This window comes from Nilaparvata lugens, chromosome 14 (assembly GCF_014356525.2).
Source record: "Nilaparvata lugens isolate BPH chromosome 14, ASM1435652v1, whole genome shotgun sequence".
NCBI classification, from domain to species: domain Eukaryota; kingdom Metazoa; phylum Arthropoda; class Insecta; order Hemiptera; family Delphacidae; genus Nilaparvata; species Nilaparvata lugens.
In genome coordinates this window covers 5,605,498-5,625,703 of record NC_052517.1, presented here as the reverse complement: position 1 = coordinate 5,625,703, position 20,206 = coordinate 5,605,498, and the positions used below count along the sequence as shown (strand labels likewise).

The window sequence follows — 20,206 nt, the reverse complement described above, 5'->3', positions numbered from 1 at the left end:
AAGTTTATTTATTTTGTATTTGTTTTTATGGGCAATAAATATGTTTAAAAAAATAATAATAATAAATTATCGTTTCAGAACTATTAATAATAGTATTGATCATTGACCGAGCGAAGTGAGGTCTAAGATTCAAGTTGACGGTTTGGCATTTCTCAATGTTTAAATGTTTATATGTTTATATGTTGCGCATTTACGGCGAAACGCGGTAATAGATTTTCATGAAATTTGACAGGTATGTTCCTTTTCAAATTGCGCGTCGACTTATATACAAGGTTTTTTGAAATTTTGCATTATTTCAAGTATAATATAAAAGGAAAAAGGAGCCTCCTTCATACGCCAATATTACCGTAAAAATCAGACTATAGAATTATTCATCATAAATCAGCTGTCTAGTGGACAATAATACTACCCGTTCAAAAATATCGAACATCTTGAAAATTTATCTTTCCATCAACGTTAGTAGACAGTAGACTATAATACTACCCGTTCAAAAACATCGAACATCTTGAAAATTGTATCTTTACATCAACGTTGTAGACAGTTGCAGCCAGACCTGATAACAGCGCTCACACTCACATTCCGGGACGACACGTCACGGTACGATAGGACAGATATATGTTTATTTATCTATATTTATTTAGGATTCTTTCGAGACATTTTAAATTGATAAATTATTTATTAATTTTTGAGAAAACATATCAACAGGTCAATGTAACTTACTGAGCGCGAGGTCTACTGTTCACAGAACTACTAGTAATCTTTTCATTACATAAAAAATTATATTATTTGTTGAATCTTTGAAGAATGTCTTTAAACATTGAATTAAAAAAAATAATTCAAATCGGGAACCATATAACTGAATGAATTTATTAAGTAAAACATGTCTTTGGGCTATAACAGAAAATCGTCATTAAAAATAGTTAAATATACCGTACATATTAATTACACATAACATTATACAAACAATATTCATAACAGTTTAAAACTGCAACTCTTTTAAAAAATATTTCAATCAATTACTAGAAGTTCTGTGAACAGTAGACCTCACGCAGTATTCTCATCCACAAGTACCTGATTGAAACTATAGACTTATGGAAATACAGCAATAGACTGGCTTCTCCACACATCTGTGTAATCACTTGTCTACTGATTTATGATGAATAATTTATTCTATAGTCTGATTAATTCTACTCCAATATTGGCGTATGAAGGAGGCTCCTTTTTCCTTTTATATTATCCTTGAAATGCAAAATTTCAAAAAACCTTGTATATTCGTCGACGCGCAATTAAAAAAGGAACATACCTGTCAAATTTCATGAAAATCTAATACCGCGTTTCGTCGTAAATGCGCAACATATAAACATTAAAAGAGAAATATCAAACCGTCGACTTGAATCTTAGACCTAACTTCGCTCGGTCAATAAACGGAACGTGGCAGTTTTTCAATTCTAACAGATTATTCACTGTGTTTTTTCATATTCTTGAACAGAATTTTTACAACTTCAAGCTCAATTTTCCTACAATTACCCTAAATTTCTAAATTAATTTTCAAAAATATTCAGTATCTACGTTTAAAAATTCGCGGTCAACTTATATCAGCAGCCTAGTTTCAGTTTTCGCCACTACGGTGTGCTAGTTTGCTACAGCTGTTCTTTCTAACCCAACTTTATAGCAGAACAGTAACAGAAGACATGCCTGTCTCTTTTTGAAAACTTTAGCGTTGTAGTGTAGTATCTAGACTGTTAGTTAGCTAGTTTTAAAATATTTATTTTGAGTTAAAAACTCATTGAAAACAGTTTGAAACAAGTTTCAACAACTGATGAAGCTAGTTTTCTAACATTATTTTAACATCAACTGATAAAAACTCATAAGGTAAGTTGCCAAAACATTATTTTTAAAGTTACAGTTCTAATCATGAGTTACGTAACTGATTATATATTCTGCAATCATTCTAAACTGCATTCTAGACCGTTATAGTTGGTGAACGTGATTTATGTTTCATAATTTCCAAACATTTCAATTTTGTTGGGATAGGCTATAACTCTACACAGCCCATAACCTAAAACAATATACGCCGCTAAAAAGTTTTGTTTACTTTTTGTGCAAAACGAATAAAGTTGCAAGGCAGGTTTAAGGCTTGCAGCGATGTCATTTGAATATATTATTTGAATTTTTGGCCCTGAAAAGTTGCCTGACAACTTTTCAAGTTACATAATTATAGCTAGCGCGTGTTGAATTGAATGCAATTTTGCAGTGTTAACTTAGTTGTTGAATAGTGAGGACTAGTTTGGAACATAGTTTCAATTAGTTGCTGCAGTTTAAGAAGGTAAGAATAGTTTTGCAATTTGAATAAATTATGTTTGATAAATTTCAAACTTGAGATTTATGAGTTGGAAGCAGTTCAACTTTTTGCGTCGAATTCTCGAGACGGTCACAGATTTTTAAGACGCAGTTTTTACCGGTTTGGTCGACTGTAAGGTGCCGGTATAGCACTCGAATTTTTCGTTTTCATTTATTCAAGACTGTAAAGTCTTCATCGTTTTACAGTACACTTGACATTTCTTGAACTTATATCTACATTAGTACTAAAGAATTTTGACAAATTAATTCATTTATAGCTGGTAACTTATTAGGTTGCAGTAGTGTTTCTGTTTCGAAATTTAGATTTTAAACCGGCGTTGAATATAAGGTATAGTACTCAGGTTTATATTTTATTCTTTTATTAATTCTAAGCTTAATATCAATTTATCTTTAATTCCACCCAATTTTTTGATATATTTTCTTTGTAGCGTTCAAATAATTTGACAACAGTGCAGATGTAGAAAAGGATAGAGCTATTCGCTTTGTTGACCGAGCGAAGTGAGGTCTAAGATTCAAGTCGACGGTTTGGCATTTCTCTTAATGTTTAAATGTTTATATGTTGCGCATTTACGGCGAAACGCGGTAATAGATTTTCATGGAATTTGACAGGTATGTTCCTTTTTAAATTGCGCGTCGATGTATATACAAGGTTTTTGGAAATTTTGCATTTCAAGGATAATATAAAAGGAAAAAGGAGCCTCCTTCATACGCCAATATAAGAGTAAGAATCAGATTATATAGAATTTTCCATCATAAATCAGCTGACAAGTGATTACACAGATGTGTGGAGAAGCCAGTCTATTTCTGTATTTCCATAAGGTCTATAGTTTCAATCAGGTACTTGTGGATGAGAATACTGCGTGAGGTCTACTGTTCACAGAACTAGTCTAATGAGAGACAAGGATGGAAAACCAATGTTAATCAGGTGCTGACTTTATAACTTGAATATCACCATATTGATTATTATCTATCTCCAATATGACTTCTCAATTCTCCTATATTTCTTCAACTTATACCTCTAATTTACCTCTTCTAATTATAGTATCTTTTTCAATTTCCTTCAAATTGAAATATTTCAAGTGTGCTATAAGTGATATCTATAATATAATAAAGGAGAGATATAGTTTATACAGGTAGGGGATAGGAAATTCACGAATGACGCATCATCACGTCTCAACTACTCAACTGATAAACTTGAAATTTTACATATTGATTCTTAATTTACCGAGGATGGTTACAGGTCTATTTTGAATTCCTAAAGATTTTAGTAGGTCAAGTTTTTTATTAGACCCTTACGGAACATGGATTACCTGCTAGTAGAAAATACAGAACTATTACTCTAAATCGTTGAATAAACAGATAATTTATTATTACTTATAATATAATATAATATAATATAATGATCTATTATATATATAAGTTAAATGGCACTCACTCACTCGCAGAACTAAAAATCTACCGGACCAAAAACGTTCAAATTTGGTAGGTATGTTCAGTTGGCCCTTTAGAGGCGCACTAAGAACGGATTTGGAAAAATTTCCAAAAATACGCCCAAAATTAGCGTTTTTCCAGCGTTTTTTGCTTTTTCTCAGATTTATCGAGAAAAAATGAACAGAAATTGTTCAAATTTAGTACAGAAGCTCAGCTAGTGTGTAATAATATTGTGTTAGAAGGAATTTGCAATAACGTCAAAGATACGCCCAAAATCAACGTTTTCTTTTTTTTGCTTTTTCTCAGATTTATCGAGAACAAATGAACAGAAATTGTTCAAGTTTAGTACAGAAGCTCAGCTAGTGTGTAATAATGTTGTGTTAGAAGGAATTTGCAATAACGTCAAAGATACACCCAAAATTAGCGTTTTTCCAGCGGTTTTACTTTTTCTCAGATTTATCGAGAACAAATGAACAGAAATAGTTCAAGTTTAGTACAGAAGCTCAGCTAGGATGTAATAATGTTGTGTTAGAAGGAATTTGCGATAACGTCAAAGATACGCCCAAAATAAGCGTTTTTTTTATTTTTCTCCGTTCTTTCATCAAGTAATAGACAGAAAATGTTCAAATTTGTTACAGAGGTTCAGCTAGGGTCTAAAAATTTTGTGATGAGGTGACTTTAATATTTCATCAAAGATACGCCCAAAATCAACGTTTTTCTCAGCTTTTCTGCGTTTTCTGATGGAATGAAGCATGCTCAAATGAAAAATGCAGGCGAGCGAAGCGAGCCCGCTCATCTCATTTTTGGACGATCCTGTCGGGGATCCGCCCCCTTGCTAGACGGATATGGCGAGCGAAGCGAGACTGATTGATTGAGTACTTTATTTATGTAGATTACAATATATACTGGCTTATACACTTATATACAATAGCTTACAATACAGCAAAATTATAGATGAATTTACATAATATAAACTAAGAAATTAATTATTGAACTGTATATGATATGAAAAAGCAATTTGTAATATAATAACTATAGATAATTATTTTGTTATGCATCTACATAAATTGGCGGAGCTTTGGACATATCAATGTCCATTCTTCGGAAACAATATTAAAAATATCCTCCCCACTAACTCTGTACCTGACGGGTAGCTTATAATATTTCCATCTGTACACAGATAATTATTGAGATGATTATGTAATACATAATGTATATATTTGATTGGATTATAATATGAAAACTGTTTAAATAACTGTTAATCCTAGACGCCAGCGCCTATCTTTATTTGAATGTAAACACAGTCTAGCTAAACACATTGATAATATGTCTCTCGTTCAAATAATTTCGAAGTTTCTGTTAATAATTATTATCCTTCTTGTTTTTATTTATAAATCTAACCGTTATTTACATAAAACATTTGAACTGTTATAACACAGATTGTATTATTTATTATGGTGAGATGCATGCTATAGAGTTAGTGGGAAAGATAGTAGGGCATAGTTCCCAAGTTTCTGTTTCCACGGCCTTCTATAGTAGGCTAGATAGCTGTGATTCAAGTCACCCCGGTGTATCAGATCTAATATTGACTCTAGATTCTTAATGATGCTCAAATCTATCTTCTATATATATAAAAGCGAAATGGCACTCACTCACTGACTGACTGACTGACTGACTGACTCACTCACTCACTCATTCACTCGCATAACTAAAAATCTACCGGACCAAAAATGTTCAAATTTGGTAGGTATGTTCAGTTGGCCCTTTAGAGGCGCACTAAGAAATCTTTTGGCAATATTTCAACTCTAAGGGTTGTTTTTAAGGGTTTAAAGTTCGTCTTTTAGCATGTATATTCTTCTTCTCCCAATCTCTTAATTATAATTGAAATTTCCATATCATATGTTACTATAGAACTATAATCTAGATAGAGTACCTCTTCGAAACAGTTGTTAACTGGCAACTAAATTAATAATTTTGTCAGGTTGGCATTAAGTTGAGTTGATTTTGTTAGGTTGGCACCAAGTTGAAGATTTAAATGCATTTATCGCGGAAAAATTGATTGGGCACTGCTACTTCAATCCTGGGAATATTATATTACTAGCCGTCAGGCTCGCTTCGCTCGCCATATCCGTTTAGCCAGACGTTTAGTCTGGACCCCCGACTGGATTGTCCTAACATGATAAAAATGCAGGCGAGCGAAGCGAGCCTGCTAATCTTATTCTTAGACAATCCAGTCGGGGGTCCAGGGGGCGGAGCCCCCTGGCTAGACGGATATGGCGAGCGAAGCGAGCCTGACGGCTAGTGTATTATATTCACCAAGAAAAAGTATCTTCTCATGAATAAATAATAAATTTTCATATAGTGAGGTCCACGTTATAATGGCAGTGGATAAAGATAGGAGAATAGCGATGCCGATTCTCTGCATTAATTAATTATATTTCTACACTGTCAAAAACATAATTGGCATCGTTGTGGACCTAGAAAAGGATATTACCACCGGCTTTGTCGAATGATAGACAAGGATAGCAAAGAACAAGCAAAAAATAAGGAGAAAGAGGAGATTAAAAAGTAGAAGGAAAAGGTATAGATGATGAAAAAGAAGAAGATTTAAAGAAGAAAACAGGAAAAGACGTAGAAGAAGAAAAAGAGAAGAAAACAGAATAGGACGAAGAAGAAGAAATAGGAGAAGACAGTAAGTTATAGAAGAAATACTAGAAGAAGACAAAAATCTGATAATATTTGTCAAAATATTTCATCATTCATAACAAAAACATTGAGAGAAAAATTAATGATCTTGAATTAATTAGTAGGCTTATTATCTTTAGTGAGGTCCACGTTATAATGGCTGTGGATAAAGATAGAAGAATAGCGATGCCGATTCTCTGCATTAATTAATTATATTTCTACACTGTCAAAAACATAATTGGCATCGTTGTGGACCTAGAAAAGGATAGTACCACCGGCTTTGTCGAATGATAGACAAGGATAGCAAAACCAAAGTTGATCAAATACTGTCATTATAACGTGGACCTCACTATAATTGAGATTAAAAATATTCTAGTACATACGGCTGTGCAAAGGCTAAAAATAAACTTTCTACTCGTGATATTTTTCAAAGTTTATCGTTTTGTAAAATATCATCAAGCTATCAAAATGAAAGATTTTTCTCAGGAAAACATTTTTTCCGATCATTACTTTTTGAGATATGAGCGCCTGAAGTTTGAATTTTTGGGACAGAACATTTCCTGAGAAAACTTTTTCATTTTGATAGCTTGATGATATACAAATCGATAAACTTTGAAAAATATCACGAGTAGAAAGTTTATTTTTAGCCTTTGCATAGCCTTAAGTTCAAAATGTGAATTAATACTAAATATAACTAATACTAATATAACTGTAATACTAATATAATATAATACTAATTTAACTATAATACTAATATAACTGTTTAGTTATACTAAAAATGTTCTCTGCATTCGGGTCTTCAAGAAAGTTTTAGACCTGATAGAAAACTACAATTTTCTATTGAAGAAGAAGATTAAAAAGAAGAAGACAAGAGAAGAAGAAGAATAAGTAGAAAATTAAAAAGAAGAAGACAAGAGAAGAAGAAGAAGATGATGAAGATTAAAAAGAAGAAGACAAGAGAAGAAGAAGAAGAAGTAGAAGATTAAAAAGAAGAAGACAGGAGAAGAAGAAGAAGAAGTAGAAGATTAAAAAGAAGAAGACAGGAGAAGAAGAAGAAGAAGAAGATGATGAAGATGAAGATGAAGATGAAGAAGACAAAAGAAGAAGAAGAAGAAGAAGTAGAAGATGATGAAGATGAAGAAGAAGAAGATAGAAGGTGAAGAAGAAGATAGAAGGAGAAGAAGAAGAAGATGGAGAATAACATAGAAGAAGAAGAAGAAGATGGAGAATAACATAGAAGAAGAAGAAGAAGATAGAAGGAGAAGAAGAAGATAGAAGGAGAAGAAGAAGAAGAAGATGGAAAATACCAAGAAGAAGAAGATAGAAGGAGTAGAAGAAGAAGATGGAAAATACCATAGAAGAAGAAGAAGATAGAAGGAGAAGAAGAAGAAGAAGAAGAACATGGAAAAGAAGAAGATAGAAGAAGAAGAAGAAGATGGAAAATACCATACCAAGATCGAAATACCATTTATTGTTGATTTGAAATTGGCGACCCATCGTTAAGAAGACGTATAGAATACCAAATTCGAAGGGATAGAAGAAAAAGAAGAAGGAGAAGAAAAGAAAAAGAAGAAGAAGAAGAAGAAGAAGCTAGGAGAAGAAGAAAACAAGAAAAAGATTATCAAACAAGTCAGAGCAAAATTCTTTTCCAAGGTTGAAGACACTAAATTTACGATAATAAAACTTTTTCACGTTTTTTTTACGTTTATGGTCTTTGAAACTTTATTCAAATTACTGAAACAGGCATTTAGATTCAATCCATTCAGTCCACTACATGCTAAAAAATGATTTCAACTCTTCAAATCAAATTTAAAAATCTGTTGTGGCGCACTCACACAACTTTCCTTGCCGTTATGAAAATTGATCAACTGACGCTAGTGTTCCCGCGCATCTCAAGTCTACTATTCAAACATTTGAGCCAGCTGGTGACATGACTATAACACTGGAGACACACGAGGTCTGCTATCTCTTCATAGTGAATCATTTAATAGAATCAACAGTTTGCAATTGAAATAATAACATTTTCTTGAATTTCGAGCTTATTTTCAATTTTAGGTGAAAATGTTACTGAACATTAATTGTAGAGATTTTCATGCTCAATCTTTTCCATTTAGAATTTTTAGTTTAAATTGTATCTGAAGCCTGATAATTGGGAATCTAAAATCAAACTTTGCATAGATGGGGCAGAGCTCCTGAAATTTTTACAGATATAGGACTTGTGGCAGTTGATAGAGCTTATCGATGAACATTTCAGGTATAACTTTAATCAAAATTGTTGGAGCCGTTTCCGAGAAAATCACGAAAAACCCTGTTTTTGACAACATTTTCGCCATTTTAGCCGCCATCTTGAATTGCATTTGATCGAAATTGTTCGTGTCGGATCCTTATATTGTAAGGAGCTTACGTTCCAAATTTCAAGTCATTCCGTTAATTGGGAGATGAAATATCGTGTACACAGACGCACATACACTCATACACACACATACAGACCAATACCCAAAAACTACTTTTTTGGACTCAGAGGACCTTGAAACGTATAGAAATTTAGAAATTGGGGTACCTTAATTTTTTTCGGAAAGCAATACTTTCCTTACCTATGGTAATAGGGCAAGGAAAGTAAAAATCACTAGTTTTATTCTATCATTCAACACTTGTTTGTAGTCTGATCTTTTAAGCTTACTAGAAGAATAACAAGAATGAGAATGGAGAGTAGAATAAGACGAAGATGAAGAAGTGTAAGAATAGTGATGAATTTAGAGAGAGAAGACGACGAGGAGGAGGAAAATGAAGAGGATTAGGGGGAGGTCGAGGAGGAGGATGGGGAAAAAAAGGAGCTAGAGGATGAGGAGAAAAATAAGAAGGATTAGGAGCAGCAGGAAGAGGAGGAGGGGGTGGTGGAGGAGGAGGAGGAGGAAGAGGAGGAGGAGAAGGAGGAGGAAGAAGAGGATGGGAATGAGGAAAAAGAGGAGGAGGAGGGATTAAGAAGAGGATGGGAAGGATGAAGAAGAAGAGGAGGAGGAGGAGGGGGAAGAAGAGGATGGGAAGGAGGAAGAAGAGGAGGAGGAAGAAGAGGATGGGAAGGAGGAAGAAGAAGAGGAGGAGGAGGAGGGGGAAGAAGCGGATGGGAAGGAGGAAGAGGAGGAGGAGGAGGGGGAAGAAGAGGATGGGAAGGAGGAAGAGGAGGAGGAGGAGGAAGAAGAGGAGGAGGAGGAGGAGGAGGAGGAGGAAGAAGAGGAGGAGGGGAAGGAGGAAGAAGATGAGGAGGAGGAGGAGGTGGAGGAGGACGAAGAGGATGGGAGGAGGAAGAAGAGGAGGGTAACCAATGTTTATTAAGTGCTGACTTTGTAACAGAAATCTCAGTTTCTCCTTCAGAGAAGGAGATAAAAATATTCTTGTCCTGGGTATGACGTTAAACTGCCTATAGTCACCTCAGAAGGAGGTGGGAGAAGAGAGACAAGCAAAGCAAGAGAGGAGGAGGAGGAAGAAGAAAAAGAAGTAGAAGGAAAATGAGAATGAGAAGATGGAGAGGAGGATGCAAAGAAGAATACAGGAGTTGACAAAGAAGAATCTATAGTAGGCTAGGTAGCTGTGATTCAAGTCATTCCGGCGTATCAGATCTAATATTGACTCTAGATTCTTAATGATGCTCAAATCTATATATATAAAAGCGAAATGGCACTCACTCACTCACTCACATAACTAAAAATCTACCGGACCAAAAACGTTCAAATTTGGTAGGTATGTTCAGTTGGCCCTTTAGAGGCGCACTAAGAAATCTTTTGGCAATATTCCAACTCTAAGGGTTGTTTTTAAGGGTTTAAAGTTCGTCTTTTAGCATGTATATTCTTCTTCTCCCAATCTCTTAATTATAATTGAAATTTCCATATCATATGTTACTATAGAACTATAATCTAGATAGAGTACCTCTTCGAAACAGTTGTTAACTGGCAACTAAATTAATAATTTTGTCAGGTTGGTATTAAGTTGAGTTGAATTTGTTAGGTTGGCACCAAGTTGAAGATTTAAATGCATTTATCGCGGAAAAATAATTGATTGGGCACTGCTACTTCAATCCTGGGAATATTATATTACTAGCCGTCAGGCTCGCTTCGCTCGCCATATCCGTTTAGTCTGGACCCCCGACTGGATTGTCCTAACATGATAAAAATGCAGGCGAGCGAAGCGAGCCTGCTAATCTTATTCTTGGACAATCCAGTCGGGGGTCCAGGGGGCGGAGCCCCCTGGCTAGCCGGATATGGCGAGCGAAGCGAGCCTGACGGCTAGTGTATTATATTCACCAAGAAAAAGTATCTTCTCATGAATGAATAATAAATTTTCATATAGTGAGGACCACTTTATAATGGCAGTGGATAAAGATAGGAGAATAGCTATGCCGATTCTCTGCATTAATTAATTATATTTCTACACTGTCAAAAACATAATTGGCATCGTTGTGGACCTAGAAAAGGATATTACCACCGGCTTTGTCGAATGATAGACAAGGATAGCGAAGAACATGCAAAAAATAAGGAGAAAGAGGAGATTAAAAAGTAGAAGGAAAAGGTATAGATGATGAAAAAGAAGAAGATTCAAAGAAGAAAACAGGAAAAGACGTAGAAGAAGAAAAAGAGAAGAAAACAGAATAGAACGAAGAAGAAGAAATAGGAGAAGACAGTAAGTTATAGAAGAAATACTAGAAGAAGACAAAAATCTGATAATATTTGTCAAAATATTTCATCATTCTTAACAAAAACATTGAGAGAAAAATTAATGATCTTGAATTAATTAGTAGGCTTATTATCTATAGTGAGGTCCACGTTATAATGGCAGTGGATAAAGATAGGAGAATAGCTATGCCGATTCTCTGCATTAATTAATTATATTTCTACACTGTCAAAAACATAATTGGCATCGTTGTGGACCTAGAAAAGGATATTACCACCGGCTTTGGCGAATGATAGACAAGGATAGCAAAACCAAAGTTGAACAAATACTGTCATTATAACGTGGACCTCACTATAATTGAGATTAAAAATATTCTAGTACCTACGGTAGTTTATTATGGCTGTGCAAAGGCTAAAAATAAACTTTCTACTCGTGATATTTTTCAAAGTTTATCGTTTTGTAAAATATCATCAAGCTATCAAAATGAAAAAGTTTTCTCAGGAAAACATTTTTTCCGATCATTACTTTTTGAGATATGAGCGCCTGAAGTTTGAATTTTTGGGACAGAACGTTTCAAATTCGGTAAGATATGAATCCATGAGATTTAGAGGATGGATTCTTCATGGTATTGTTGATCTAGTAAAACAAAAATTTTCTGAAAATATCCATTTTTAAGATAGTTATTCAATTTACTAAAAATAACCTTTTGTTGAGTTATTTTTGGTAAATTGAATAACTTTTTCGAAAATTGATATTTTCAGAAAATTTTTGTTTTACTAGATCAACAATACCATCCTATAAATCTCATGGATTTGTATCGTACCGAATTTGAAATGTTCTGTCTCAAAAATTCAAACTTCAGGCGCTCATATCTCAAAAAGTGATGATCGGAAAAAAATGTTTTCCTGAGAAAACTTTTTCATTTTGATAGCTTGATATTATACAAATCGATAAACTTTGAAAAATATCACGAGTAGAATGTTTATTTTTAGCCTTTGCATACCCTTAAGTTCAAAATGTGAATTAATACTAAATATATCTAATACTAATATAACTATAATACTAATATAATATAATACTAATATAACTGTTTAGTTATACTAAAAATGTTCTCTGCATTCGAGTATTCAAGAAAGTTTTAGACCTGATAGAAAACTACAATTTTCTATTGAAGAAGAAGATTAAAAAGAAGAAGACAAGAGAAGAAGAAGAATATGATGAAGATTAAAAAGAAGAAAACAAGAGAAGAAGAAGAATATGATGAAGATTAAAAAGAAGAAGACAAGAGAAGAAGAAGAAGGAGTAGAAGATTAAAAAGAAGAAGACAAAAGAAGAAGAAGTAGAAGATTAAAAAGAAGAAGACAGGAGAAGAAGAAGAATATGATGAAGATTAAAAAGAAGAAAACAAGAGAAGAAGAAGAATATGATGAAGATTAAAAAGAAGAAAACAAGAGAAGAAGAAGAATATGATGAAGATTAAAAAGAAGAAGACAAGAGAAGAAGAAGAATATGATGAAGATTAAAAAGAAGAAGACAAGAGAAGAAGAAGAATATGATGAAGATTAAAAAGAAGAAAACAAGAGAAGAAGAAGAATATGATGAAGATTAAAAAGAAGAAGACAAGAGAAGAAGAAGAAGGAGTAGAAGATTAAAAAGAAGAAGACAAGAGAAGAAGAAGAAGGAGTAGAAGATTAAAAAGAAGAAGACAAAAGAAGAAGAAGAAGATGATGAAGATGAAGAAGAAGAAGAAGAAGTAGAAGATGATGAAGATGAAGAAGAAGAAGAAGAAGATAGAAGATAGAAGGTGAAGAAGAAGATAGAAGGAGAAGAAGAAGAAGATGGAGAATAACATAGAAGAAGAAGAAGAAGATAGAAGGAGAAGAAGAAGAAGATGGAGAATAACATAGAAGAAGAAGAAGAAGATAGAAGGAGAAGATGGAAAAGAAGAAGAAGATAGAAGGAGAAGAAGAAGAAGATGGAAAATAACATAGAAGAAGAAGAAGATAGAAGAAGATAGAAGGAGAAGAAGAAGAAGAAGAAGAAGAAGAAGATGGAAAAGAAGAAGATAGAAGAAGAAGAAGAAGATGGAAAATACCATACCCAAATCGAAATACCATTTATTGTTGATTTGAAATTGGCGACCCATCGTTAAGAAGACGTATAGAATACCAAGTTCGAAGGGATAGAAGAAAAAGAAGAAGGAGAAGAAAAGAAAAAGAAGAAGAAGAAGCTAGGAGAAGAAGAAAACAAGAAAAAGATTATCAAACAAGTCAGAGCAAAATTCTTTTCCAAGGTTGAAGACACTAAATTTACGGTGATAAAACTTTTTTTTCACGTTTTTTCTTTGGTTTATGGTCTTTGAAATTTTATTCAAATTACTCAAACAGGCATTCAGAGTCAATCCATTCAGCCCACTACATGCTAAAAAAAATGATTTCACCTTTTCAAATCAAATTTAAAAATCTGTTGTGGCGCACTCACACAACTTTCCTTGCCGTTATGAAAATTGATCAACTGACGCTAGTGTTCCCGCGCATCTCAAGTCTACTATTCAAAGATTTAAGCCAGCTGGTGACAGGACAATAACGCTGGAGACACACGAGGTCTGCTATCTCTCCATGTAGTGAATGATTTAATAGAATCAACAGTTGCCAACAGTTTGCAATTGAAATAATAACATTTTCTCGAATTTCGAGCTTATTTTAAATTTTAGGTGAAAATGTTACTGAACATTAATTGTAGAGATTCTCATGCTCAATCTTTTCCACTCGAATGTTTTTGTTTAAATTGTATCTGAAGCCTTATAATTTGAGAATCTAAACTCAACCTTTGCATAGATGGGGCGGAGATCCTGGAATTTTTACAGATATAGGACTTGTGGCAGTTGATAGAGCTTATCGATGAACATTTCAGGCATAACTTTAATCAAAATTGTTGGAGCCGTTTTCGAGAAAATCGCGAAAAACCTTGTTTTTGGCAACATTTTCGCCATTTTAGCCGCCATCTTGAATTGCATTTGATCGAAATTGTTCGTGTCGGATCCTTATATTGTAAGGACCTTACGTTCCAAATTTCAAGTCATTCCGTTAATTGGGAGATGAGATATCGTGTACACAGACGCACATACACTCATACAGACCAATACCCAAAAACCACTTTTTTGCACTCAGAGGACCTTGAAACGTATAGAAATTGGGGTACCTTAATTTTTTTCGGAAAGCAATACTTTCCTTACCTATGGTAATAGGGCAAGCAAAGTAAAAATCACTAGTTTCATTCTATCATTAAACACGGCTATGTAGCCTGATCTTTCAAGCTTACTAGAAGAATAATTAACAATGATGAGAATGGAGAGTAAAATAAGACGAAGATGAAGAAGTGTAAGAATAGTCATGAATTTAGAGAGAGAAGACGACGAGGAGGAGGAAAATGAAGAGGATTAGGAGGAGGTCGAGGAGGAGGATGGGGAAAATAAGGAGTTAGAGGATGAGGAGAAAAATAAGAAGGATTGGGAGCAGGAGGAAAATAGAGATGATTAGGAAGAGGAGGGGGTGGAGGAGTAAGAAGAGTAGGAGGGGGTGGTGGAGGATGAAGAGGAGGAGGATTAGGAGGAAGAAGGAGGAGGAAAAAATAAGAAGGACGAGAATAAGGAGAAAAATAAGAAGGATTAGGAGCAGGAGGAGAATAGAGATGATTAGGAGGAGGAGTGGGTGGAGGAGTAAGAAGAGTAGGAGGGGGTGGTAGAGGATGAAGAGGAGGAGGATTAGGAGGAAGAAGGAGGAGGAAAAAATAAGAAGGACGAGAATAAGGAGAAAAATAAGAAGGATTAGGAGCAGAAGGATTAGGAGCAGAAGGATTAGGAGCAGAAGGAGAATAGAGATGATTAGGAGGAGGAGGGGGTGGAGGAGTAAGAAGAGTAGGAGGGGGTGGTGGAGGATGAAGAGGAGGAGGATTAGGAGGAAGAAGGAGGAGGAAAAAATAAGGAGGACGAGAATAAGGAGAAAAATAAGAAGGATTAGGAGCAGGAGGAGAATAGAGATGATTAGGAGGAGGAGTGGGTGGAGGAGTAAGAAGAGTAGGAGGGGGTGGTGGAGGAGGAAGAGGAGGAGGATCAGGATGAGGAGGAGGAGGAGGTCGAAGAGGATGGGGAGGAGGAAGAAGAGGAGGGTAACTAATGTTTATTAAGTGCTGACTTTATAACATAAATCTCAGTTTCTCCTTCAGAGGAGATAAAAATATTATTGTCCTGGGTATGACGTTAAACTGCCTATAGTCACCTCAGAAGGAGGTGGGAGAAGAGAGACAAGCAAGAGAGGAGGTGGAAGATGAAGCGAAAAGAAGTAGAAGGAAAATGAAAATGAGAAGATGGAGAGGAGGATGCAAAGAAGAATACAGGAGTTGACAAAGAAGAAGAAGAAGAGGAAGAAGAAGAACAAGAAGAAGGAGGAGAAGAATTATTATTAGTAGTAGTAGTAGTAGTAGATGATGAAGAAGTAGTAGATGAAGAAGAAGAAGAAGAAGACGAAGAAGAAGAAAGAAAAGCGAGTATAAGAAGAAAAATAAGAAGATGAAGATGACTAATTCTTATTATTAAGAAGAAGAAGCGAAAAGAAGAAGATGAAAATTAAGATGAAGATGAGAAGAAGACGTAAAGAAGAAAACTGGATAAGACGAAGAAGAAAAAGAATGAGATGAAAAGAAAATGAAGAAAAACAAAACAACTGAGAGGAAGAAGAAGAAGGAGAAAAGGAGAAGAAAGTGAAAATAAGGAGAAGGAGGGGAGAAAAAGAAGTAGAAGAAAAAAGGTATAGATGATGAAGAAGAAAAAGAGAAGAAAACAGAATAAGAAATAGGAGAATACAGTAAGTTATAGAAGAAATACTAGAAGTAGACAAAAATCTGAGATGAAAAGAGAATAAAGAAAAACAAGAAGACGTAGAAGAAGAAGAGAGGAAGATGAAGAAGAAGAAGAAGGTGAAAATAAGGAGAAGGAGGGGAGAAAAAGAAGTAGAAGAAAAAAGGTATAGATGATGAAGAAGTAGTAGATGAAGAAGAAGAAGAAGAAGACGAAGAAGAAGAAAGAAAAGCGAGTATAAGAAGAAAAATAAGAAGATGAAGATGACTAATTCTTATTATTAAGAAGAAGAAGCGAAAAGAAGAAGATGAAAATTAAGATGAAGATGAGAAGAAGACGTAAAGAAGAAAACTGGATAAGACGAAGAAGAAAAAGAATGAGATGAAAAGAAAATGAAGAAAAACAAAACAACTGAGAGGAAGAAGAAGAAGGAGAAAAGGAGAAGAAAGTGAAAATAAGGAGAAGGAGGGGAGAAAAAGAAGTAGAAGAAAAAAGGTATAGATGATGAAGAAGAAAAAGAGAAGAAAACAGAATAAGAAATAGGAGAATACAGTAAGTTATAGAAGAAATACTAGAAGTAGACAAAAATCTGAGATGAAAAGAGAATAAAGAAAAACAAGAAGACGTAGAAGAAGAAGAGAGGAAGATGAAGAAGAAGAAGAAGGTGAAAATAAGGAGAAGGAGGGGAGAAAAAAGTGGAAGAAAAAAGGTAGTCTACAGATGACGAAGAACAAGCTAAAAGTAAGAAGAAAGAGGAGAGAAAAAAGTAGAAGGAAAAGGTATAGATGATGAAAAAGAAGAAGATTTAAAGAAGAAAACAGGAAAAGACGTAGAAGAAGAAAAAGAGAAGAAAACAGAATAGGACGAAGAAGAAGAAATAGGAGAAGACAGTAAGTTATAGAAGAAATACTAGAAGAAGACAAAAATCTGATAATATTTGCCAAAATATTTCATCATTCATAACAAAAACATTGAGAAAAAATGATCTTGAATTAATTAGTAGGCTTATTATCTATAGTGAGGTCCACGTTATAATGGCAGTGGATAAAGATAGAAGAATAGCGATGCCGATTCTCTGCATTAATTAATTATATTTCTACACTGTCAAAAACATAATTTGCATTTTTGTGGATCTAGAAAAGGATAGTACCACCGATTATGTTGAAAGATTGACAAGGATAGCAAAACCAAAGTTGATCAAATACTGTCATTATAACTTGGACCTTACTATATAGATAACGATTAGAATATTGACCCCATTATCTTCAGTACATTATGTATATATATAGATATACAGTTTTCCCAAACAGTTTGTGTTTGTATTTTCTTTCTCAAAATTCAATTTATGATAATACAATTGTCGCTACAGTATCTTACACATTGAATTTTAAATCCTATATTTATATTAAGCGAGCGATTTCTGTATATCTGTTTATATTTTTTTATTTGGTTTGTTATATTTATTTATATCTGGTTATTTATGTCCAACGGATCTGGAAAACGGCTCTAACGATTTTCACGAAATTTGGAACATTCTAAAATAAACGAAACGAACAAAAATTCGATTGCACTAGGTCTCATCCCTGGGAAAACTCGCTAAAGAACATGAAAAGTATAACAATTATTCATCCTTCGAAAAACAGATGATAATTTCGCGTCTGTCGAAACAGAAGATGCGTGTGGGAGAGAAACAGAATTATTTCCAGCTGTGTGATCAATCAGCGAGAAATATTATCTATAGTGAGGTCCACGTTATAATGACAGTATTTGATCAACTTTGGTTTTGCTATCCTTGTCTATCATTCGACAAAGCCGGTGGTACTATCCTTTTCTAGGTCCACAACCATGCCAATTAAACTCTTCGACTGTGTAGAAATAAAATTAATTGATGCAGAGAATCGGCATCGCTATTCTCCTATCTTTATCCACTGCCATTATAACGTGGACCTCACTAAAAATAATAAGCCTACTAATTAATTCAAGATCATTAATTTTTCTCTCAATGTTATTGTTATGAATGATGAAATATTTTGGCAAATATTATCAGATTTTTGTCTTCTTCTAGTATGTCTTATATAACTTACTGTCTTCTCCTATTTCTTCTTCTTCGTCCTATTCTGTTTTCTTCTCTTTTTCTTCTTCTACGTCTTTTCCTGTTTTCTTCTTTAAATCTTCTTCTTTTTCATCATCTATACCTTTTCCTTCTACTTTTTAATCTCCTCTTTCTCCTTATTTTTTGCTTGTTCTTTGCTATTCTTGTCTATCATTCGATAAAGCCGGTGGTAATATCCTTTTCTAGGTCCACAACGATGCCAATTATGTTTTTGACAGTGTAGAAATATAATTAATTAATGCAGAGAATCGGCATCGCGTATTCTCCTATCTTTATCCACTGCCATTATAACGTGGACCTCACTATAGAAATTTTAATCGACTTGATCAAAATAATCTGATTTGTTGACATGATAATAATTCCAAACTAGAGTATATCATAAGTTATTCATTATTTGACAATTTCAAGTGATTAGTGATTGTTATTTTGTTATTCAATTTGGTTTGTAAATAATCTAAATTAGAACTTTTTTGTTTTTAAATGTTTGAACTGAAATTGAACCTGAATTCAAGTGTATGGAACATAATCTACTTTCTGGACTATTTACAGTGTATAAATTAATCAAAATTCGGGGAAGAAACAGTTTTGGGCTGTGCCTGTTAGTCCTTCCCCGATCATTTTACTTTCCTTGCCCTATTACCATAGGTAAGGAAAGTATTGCTTTCCGAAAAAATTAAGGTACCCCAATCTCTAAATTTCTATACGTTTCAAGGTCCCCTGAGTCCAAAAAAGTGTTTTTTTGGTATTGGTCTGTATGTGTGTGTGTGTGTGTGTGTGTGTATGAGTGTATGTGCGTCTGTGTACACGATATCTCATCTCCCAATTAACGGAATGACTTGAAATTTGGAACTTAAGGTCCTTACACTGTAAGGATCCGACACGAACAATATCGATCAAATGCAATACAAGATGGCGGCTAAATTGGCGAAAATGTTGTCAAAAACAGGGTTTTTCGCGATTTTCTCGGAAATGGCTCCAACGATTTTGACCAAATTTATACCTAAAATAGTCATTGATAAGCTCTATCAACTGCCACAAGTCCTATATCTGTAAAAATTTCAGGAGCCCCGCCCCTTCTATGCAAAGTTTGATTTTAGATTTCCAATTTTCAGGTCTCAGATATAATTTAAACAAACAATTTCTAGGAGAATCGATTGAGCATGAAAATCTCTACAATTAATGTCCAGTAACATTTCCACCTAAAATTGAAAATAAGCTTGATACTCGAGAAAATGTGATTATTAAATTGCAAACTGTTGGCAACTGTTGGTTCTTTTTAATCATTCACTACGCAGAGATAGCAGATCTAGTGTGTATCCAGCGTTATTGACCTATCACCAGCTGGCTCAAATCTTTGAATAGTAGACTTGAGATGCGCGAGAACACTAGCGTCAGGTGATCAATTTTCATATCGGCAAGGAAAATTGTGTGAGTGCGCCACACCAGATTTTTTGTTATTCAATTTGGTTTGTAAATAATCTAAATTAGAACTTTTTTGTTTTTAAATGTTTGGACTGAAAATTGAAAACCTGAATTCAAGTGTATGGAACATAATCTTCTTTCTGGACTATTTACAGTGTATAAATGAAAATTTGGGGAAGATACAGTTTTGGGCTGTGCCTGTTGGTCCTTCCCCGATCATTTTGAAGAATTGTGTTCTGTTTATCAATAGTTTATAAATAAATAACGAGCGAAGCTCGGTGCCCCAATATTATGAATTATCTGTCTTAATTAGTCTGTCTGATGAATTCAGATTTTACAATTCAATATGCGTGTAATATACGGTACATTTATTATCAGAGAACGTATAAAAATGACCTCTTATGACCCCCATAGTATCGTGAATGTTTAACAATGATTATTCCAAATTGAATGGTTGATTTGTTATCAATTTTCAATTTTTTGTAGGTTTTTGTGTCAACGATACTCTCAATGTTTCTACTATTGAGTCTGAAAATTTCAGTGATCACATTGTGAGGTTCACGTTATAATGGCAGTGGAGAAAGATAGGAGAACAACGTTGCCGATCCTCTGTCTTTTCAATGCCTTCTATAGACGGTAGCTGATACAGGTTTATTGATGTAATATCAACTGTT

General features: G+C 34.1%; 1 protein-coding gene across 3 annotated transcripts in view; it reads left to right on the top strand.

Moving 5' to 3' along the window:
• The first annotated feature begins 1,810 nt into the window (after positions 1–1,810).
• The window catches only part of LOC111061862 (cationic amino acid transporter 2), a 62,626-nt gene continuing 44,230 nt past the window's right edge, over positions 1,811–20,206 (top strand). Inside the window, exon 1 of one of the 3 annotated variants that reach the window (XM_039440617.1) lies at positions 1,811–1,872. The gene's annotated coding sequence lies outside the window, so the exon portion shown is untranslated. Of the gene's footprint in view, positions 1,873–2,044; positions 2,327–2,492; positions 2,690–20,206 lie in introns of those variants that run through there. The other 2 variants (XM_039440618.1, XM_039440619.1) reach the window with 2 other exon arrangements.